The following is a 7944-nucleotide window of genomic DNA, read 5'->3' on the forward strand; positions in this document are numbered from 1 at the left end:
TCCAACTGCATTGATTCCTGCTGTGACCGTGTTCACCTATTGTTCTCACTCCTCTGCTTTGAGATGGAAACTCAAGAAATAGCAAAGTGCAGCATGGGGGACAAAATGATTCACACACGGCTGAATACTTAAGGTGAGTGGCACTGAGGCCCTTTAAGGTTAAATGTGTATAATTCCGTATAAGCACATAACATTTTAAAGCTTATAAACAGAGGATTAGACTTTTAAATGTATTTATCCAAGCAGTACAATATCAGGTTCAGGCTCCACTGGACTGAGGTGTCACATTACAGAAGAACATTATAGGCAGAAGATCAAACTGGCCACATCCTTTATTCATCAGCGGGTTTGTTTGTTGTCTGTCAGAGGGACAAGGACAAAGGTCTCAGTATGTTTTTGACCTCCATGACGAGTTTTGATCCAACAATAACAAAGCCAAAAGAAGCTGAATATGAATGAAGTCCAGCCCGAGTGTCTTATCCATCAGCATGCGATGGATCCAGATAAAAGAATAAAGTCAGAATGTACAGAGAACTCAGACAAACCAGCCGAGCCCAAACACAAGCGTTTTAATAACCTAACACTCCTTTTTCTGTCTTACTCAGACTGTTTGCTCAAATACCCACAGGCCCACAAATCTTTCCCCAAAGTGTTTCCACCTTATCTCAAAATCTCTCTTCTATTAAATTATTTTTAACAAGGCCAGACACTCTCATGCTTCTGACAGAAGTAGTGGAGTTTTTTCCTCGACGATCTGATTTGACTCTGGCCTCTTCTTCATCATCAGGAAGAGGAGGTGCCGTGCTTAGTGTAGCGGCCGGCTCTTCTTTCGGTCGTGTCGGTCATCTGAACCGTAGCGGGTGAGATCCAGTCCCATGTGACTTTGAGGCTCATGAGTGGATTTCATTTCATTAGAGTTGGTGCAGACTTAGACGGGACCTCACAGAGGGAACACACAAGGTTCTGTGAAAAAACACTCTCACAGCAACAAGTATGTGGTAAAAACACAGAATACTTGTGTATTAATTGATTTCCCTGTCACCTGTGAAGTCTTTTGGTTGGTTTGGTTTGGATCTCATTGTCATTCTCTCCTCACTCAGCTCCTTCCTCCTCAGCCCTCCCACCGGGGGCATTATCACATTGCTCCCTCAACCTTAGCCTTCCTTTTTTTTTTTGCTCTCATCTCTTCTCCCAATCCCCTCTTTAATTTCATCACTAGTCAGCTCCCACACACACACACACAGACACACACACAGACACACACACACATCCCTGTCTCATTGGGGCAGGGCTGGAGGCAGTCTGCTTTGGTGTTGAGATGACATCACTCTCTGGTTTCCTCAGCGTCGCTCGTTAACCAAGGTGACTTTGTGTTCAGATTTGAGTTACAAAGAGCAACAAAGTCCCCTTGAACATCACAACTTAAAGGACACATGGATGTGAGCTCAAAACATGATGTCATCACAAGCAGAAATACAGTTTTTTTTAGTGCCAATGTCACTTAATCACCTCTGCTCACTGTCAACAGAGAGACTTCCATAGATAAACAGGTAAAGAAGCTCTGAGCCTCACAGCAAACACAACGCAATTTCCTGCAAGACGTCGATGCTGTTTGAACCCACAAATCCCCTCCAACCCTCGTGGGGTCTTGAAATGCATCTGAAATACGGGCAATCCGAACACTCAACTTCCCGAAAAAACACTGAAATATTGCAAATAAGGTGATTTGCTCCCTTTATGACGATGTGGCGAGTCGATAAAGAAGTAAGAACAGTGACGCTGGAGAATTCATTTAAGAGTTGGAGGAGGATAAGTGTTTATTGACAAACTGTGGCTTCTGTCTTAAGTTGGTGAAATGAAACACTCGATCAAAGTACACGATGATAATGATCAATATCTCCTGAGAGCTGCTGGATGGTGGAGAGTTTGCTCCGTGTTGACCTCTGGTATTAATAATGCAGGATGAGAAAAGCAAACAACACCATTTAAAGAAAACAACAAGTCCTGGAACGGAAACACAACTGCTCATTTTAAGGATAGTAGCCATCCCCGGTACTGAAAGTCATTAAACATCTCAAAGCTGTGTTCCTCTAACATCTGTACACCAGGTGGTTTAACCAGCCAACAACACGCCTGTAACATCCGTCCCTATATCCCCTCATCATTCCCTTTAATGACAGTGTAAAGCTCTTCATGCAGCCGGTCAGCCTTCAGCTCTGTCCTCTCTGTTGCCTGAGTCGCTCGGCCCTGCGGTTGCCTTCAGCGCAGACAGCGTACCCACGCTTCACTGCCTGTCTGATCAGAGGAAGAAAGAGTGAGACTGACGGGCGGTGGTGCCGAGGCAGCGAGGTAGAAGGAGAAGGAGGGGAGAGAGAGGGAGAGAGGGAGGGAGAGAGAGAGGCAGGGTTGAGGAAAAGGGGAAAGCAGAGGAGAGAGAGAGAGAGAGAGAGAGAGACAGACAAGAGTGGGAGGAACGAGCCTCGAGGGAGGAAGAGGCCAGATCTTCATCAGTCCTCACTTGCGGTTTTATTACCCATTTTATTCATCCAGAGCGACTTGTAACTCTCCTCCCCCCTGCGAATTAAATACCCCGTCTCATTACCACACATTTGAATTCATGGCCTCTGCCGGGCTCCAAGGTTAAAATAATGTATCTCATCCCAGCTCCTCATCTCCTTACGCCTCTCCTCTGTCAGTTAGTCATCTGAGTCAACAAAGGGTCAGTATTTGCATTGCTTTGACTGGGCTGATGAGGAAGGATGGCCCCTGTGAAGCTGCTGCTCTCTCCATTACCTGTCTAATTACACCTCCAACAATGAATGGGGGCAGAGGGAAACCTTGTTATGTCTGAAAGCCTGATATCCTTCAGCTGTGAACCCTCCGCCGCCACGGCTCTGTGAGGATCAGAGCGGGGAAGTGACAGTTTTTAATGTCGACTCTGTAATACGGGCTCATAACCATAACAGTTTAGAGTGAACTAATAAGTGCCAAAGCAGAGGCAGAACTGCTGAGGGAAGTATTCAGGCGCCGTGGGGCCCAACGCTTTCTTCATCTTCTATTCTGTCTTTACTAGAAATGTGCGGATATGAAACACTCTTTTATTACTCTACAACCTGTGATCATATATCAGGACAGAATTGGACATTTCAACCAAATATAGAAGAAAATAGCCCATCAGCAAACTAAAAGGAAGTTCAAAACATCTATAAATCCAATTTCCCTTCTGGTATCAATGTCATTTTCAGAGACAAACCTGATTTATGCCACACACACACACACGTCTTCATTACGCTGAGCTGTGTGGCATACATCAGGTTTATCACAAGATTGAGGGACATTTCCATAGTTTAATGTGAGGACATGGCTGCATTAAACATGTTCATTATGTCATCTAAATGCTCATAATCCAGACCATAGATGTATGTTAAGGCTTATAGTCTCATAAGATCTCATCACCCCAGAACAGAGAAGAACATAGAAGTTATAATCAAAGAACCAGTGTTATTGTACATATATAGTCTGTGTGTGCGTGCGGATGGCGTGCGTGCGTGCGTGCGTGCGTGCGTGCGTGCGTGCGTGTGTGCGTGCGTGTGTGTGCACTTCACATCAAAGCTCAGTGATCCCATCACAGGCTGGATGGAGGCTTAATTGGCCCAGTGAGGTTTATTGGTGTTAGATGTCCTGATCCAGGGGGGCAGGATAGGAAACAGGAGCTTATCTGATGCTCTGCTGCCAGGTACGACCTAGAGAGACGTCTGCCTCTGGCAAAGTAAGAGACTCCAATGTGAAAATGAGCTTGATTGTATGAGACAGAGACTGGGCGGGATCACTGAGGACAATGCCTGGATCCTTGCTGCTGCTTGCTGCTGCTGCATTGTTTGCATAAAAAGTCTCTGTTTAATCTTTCAGTCAGTGTCCTTTTTGTTTTTGTTGTCTCTGGATACTTCAGTTCATTTGCTCAGCGCTTGAGGCTGGGATTTCTGTCTTTATTTCTGAGGGATCCACGGCAGCAGGCAGGATGACAGCTGTGCTCCAAAACAATGAATATCCAGAGGCAGGAAAACATGACCTGAAGCTGATTATTCAAGAGGAGCTGAGGACTCCAGTTACTCTCTCTTTAATTTAAACCTGTAACCCTGAGCCGTCACTGACGTTGAGAGAAGACTTGCGTTACTGGAGTCATATGTTTCCTCTTTTTCGGGGGATGAAACTGGCAGCAGAGACTGAGAGCTCCTTCCCAGCGGGCGAGTGTGAGGATGAGGGCTAATCGTGAGCAACAATGTTTCTCCTCCTTTACCAGCAGGAAATCAGTAAATGCACAAGCTGGGTCAAATATTTCACTGCTAACCCTCCCTGGTGAGGCTGAGCCTGGGCTGATATAGTGCAGATATACTGTATATTGCATATGCCTGTTGGATACAACTAATGGGCACGTTCACAAACACACACACAAACACACACACACACACACACACACACACACACACACACACACACACAGAAACACACAGATTCACATCCAGGCAATGGGCTTATGCCTGCAGGTCACGCAGAGCCGGAAAATTTTATTACAGTGTTGTTTGGTGCTGTAAGTGCTCCATAATGTCTTGTTTTGAAAGGTCGAGAGTGCATTTAAATACCCCCCCTCCACACACACACACACACACACACACACACACACACCCTCAGCCCCCACCCATCTGAAGTCTCACAGTGTTCCCTCTCACTTCCTCCCTGCATCACTCACTCTGCCCTCCATCTGTCTTTCTCCTGCAGTCTTTCTGTCTCTATCTCTCCTCCGCCTGGTAGTAAATGACTTTGTGTTTCCAGTCTTCTCCTCCTCTTCTTCTATGCCTCCCGTTAATGACTGTCAAGTGATTGTCGGGTGGAGTTCTTTTGGCAACATGTGTGTGTTTCACCTGCTGTGTATGCCAAAAAGAACACACACAACAGGGGACATCAAACACAAGCCCTGGGAAAGGATTGAGAGAAAGGAAACAACTCTGCTAATAAACAAGTCAACATCCTCCGGAGAAAAGCTGCAACATGTTTGCTTTGGTATTTTGGGATGTTGCTGGGGTGTTGTCACGGTGTTTCTGAGTGGTTGTTGTGTATTTTGGGGGGAGGCTACTAGGGTTTCTTGTTGGTTGCTAAGGTGGTTACCTGAAACTTCAGGCAGTCGGTTGCAATGCAGCTCTGCGTGGTTGTTAAGGCAGTTGCTATGGTGCTTGGGTAGTTACTAAAGTGCATGCTCAGTGGCTGCTATCATGTTCTTGGTGGCAATAGTTAAGGTGTTCTTAGGAGGTTGCTATGGTGTCTTGGTTGGTTGCTGCTCAAATCCATAATTCAAAATGTCACGAAAAACCTTAGTTTTCAGGCCTGTATCTCCTCTATCGACTCCCTGTGAGTTAGAAAACCTCTCAAGCTCTAATGTAGGATCTGTAGATTGACAACGTCTGCAGGCAAATATGGAAAGTATTCACTAAATCGTATGCAAAATTAAAGCAAACTTTAATTCTGCACTACTTTGTTTTCTGATTTTCTGTCCATGTTTGTTTCTAGATCAATATCAGTGTCTCCCAGTGTGTTCATGCGAGTGTGTAACCTCTGAGAAGAAGCATAGCAGAGCCCTCATCACACCTCCTTATGAAGGCGGAAAGGTCAGGCTAATCCGCCTCACCTAATCAAACATCTATTATGATGAAATATGTAAAAGGGCCACCCGGCTCCGCACCTACACTCAAACACTCAAGTTGCAACCACCCTGCCACAACCTCTTAATTCAGCCACACACACACACACACACACACTCGCTCACAGGGTTGCGGTGAACGTTCTTTAGAAGTAATTACACACATATATTCATCAACCTGTGTAATTAAAGCCACTGCAGTAACCCTGCACTGATAACAAAGCCACCGAATCACTGCTTCAAACGTTATGGGCTCTGTGGTGGAGGAGCTGTGGTGTCATATTTTTATACACTCATGTAAACTGAGACGCAAATAATGTGAAATTCTGGTTCATTACTAAACTTCTAAAGTACGGAGACTTCTTGTTGCGTAGTTTAAAAGGTCGGCATTCCCTGACAACCTGGCTGCACAAAGTTAGAAGCCACAACCATTAAGTATTTAATACTGACCTTTACTTCCCCAGGTAGAAATGGAGAGGAAATCTTTGCACTTTCTTATGCAAATCTTCCACTGAAACCTTGCTCTTAAGGTAAATGTAAAAACAAAACCTATAGGTCTGAACAGGTGATTAACATTTGTACTCTCTAAATACCTGAGGCTGTGTAGTTTCTCGTAAGGAATAATGTGTTTTCCATTGATCTATTAAAGTTCTCTTGAAAGCCCTCTAAAGTGATGCAGTCATCGCTCTGCTCCTGTTGAAAAGAGCTTTCACATATTGACAATTTGCACATGTAGAACTTAAGACATCCAGTGGCTTTACTCCATTTAAATTAACCAATATGCCAGTATGCAGTATAGGTGCTTTGGGAACTAAAGTTAAAACTAAATGTGGGAACTACTTCGCCGCGGATAGTAGAAGTTGAAGATGGTGAAGACAGTGACGTCTCCATCTTTCAGCAGTAGAAGTTGTCTCTTACTCTCACTAGATGTCCTTGATTAATGAGGTTGTATGACTTTGCCTGAGCGCCAAACAAACCCAATTCAACCTGTTAGCTCACAACATTTAACATTCATTGTAATAAAACAATTTATATGCAATTGTAAATCAGCATCACAGCATCACATATGCCAAAAAATGACATCTGTCACACCTGAACCTCTGAGATAAGTGAGCACAATAATATCAGCGTCAGTATATCAGCTGCTCTTGACTTCACGGACACGCGACCGATCAAAGCTTGACTCGGTGCTGTGAGGCGTTTGTGTAACGCGGCGCTGCTTTCATGCTGTTGAGTCACAGCTGAGTGCGAACGCCATTCAAAAATGTAGGTATCCAATATGAAAGAAGCTTTATCATGGCCATTATGCATGAATTCCACCCGCCTTCTATATCTCCCCCAGCTTTGTCAAGGGAAAACTCGTGCAGCGTCATTACAAGCACAATGGCTCGCCCAAGAGCGGCGCTCAATCTTCCTCCGTCTTTGCCATCTCCTGCCCATTCATAAAAATATGAAAGATGTGTGGACGGTGGGAGAGGCAAAAGACAAAAGAGCGTGAAAGAGACAAAAAGAGTGATAAAAATAAGCAGAGGGACTGAGCGAGGGACACGGTGAAGGACGTTAAAAAAGACAGAGGCAGAGGAAGGACAGACGGAACAAAGCCAGAGGAGCAGAGAGAGATCTGTTGCCATGCCGCTTGGACCCAATTAGACCACCATTTTAGGAATCTGTTTTCCATGCACACTGTGATTAAGGGACACATCTAAGTAAGACATGAACATGGACCGAATGAATAGGAGTATGAGGAGATGAATGTGAGGTTTGTTTACTCCAGCTATGATGTTTATATGCCTGAATAAATCCATTTACAATCACATAGTCTATGTCTGTTACCCAATTAGCAGATTGGATTTCTGCTCCATCTCTTCTTACTTTGATTTATTGCCTTAATTGGAGTGTAATCAGAGTTTTAACATGCATGGAATCACACTGACTGATGCTCTGACTGTTGAAGTCCCGCATTATTCCATTACACTTTTCTCCTGCAACTGTGAGCCCAGACCAAGAAAAGGAACAAAAGCTTTGTGTGGGTGCAGGGTTATTATTCTGATGGACAAGGCAGGCATGTGTGCCTCAGATTAAGTAGCAGCTCAAGTCCAGAAAGTCCAGATGACGGTATTTTGCAATGCCTGCAGTGAAAGCTATCATCTCTGTACTGTAGCAGCTCCTCCTGATGGAATCTGTAGATAAATGGAGATAAATGCTTCAGCCCGAAAAAAAGATCAGCACTTCAAATTATACTGGAAAAGGAA

The sequence above is a fragment of the Genypterus blacodes genome, unplaced genomic scaffold (assembly GCF_046128005.1).
Source record: "Genypterus blacodes isolate CSIRO-AG114 ecotype Tasmania unplaced genomic scaffold, CSIRO-AGI_Gbla_v1 ptg000058l_1, whole genome shotgun sequence".
Lineage (NCBI taxonomy): Eukaryota > Metazoa > Chordata > Actinopteri > Ophidiiformes > Ophidiidae > Genypterus > Genypterus blacodes.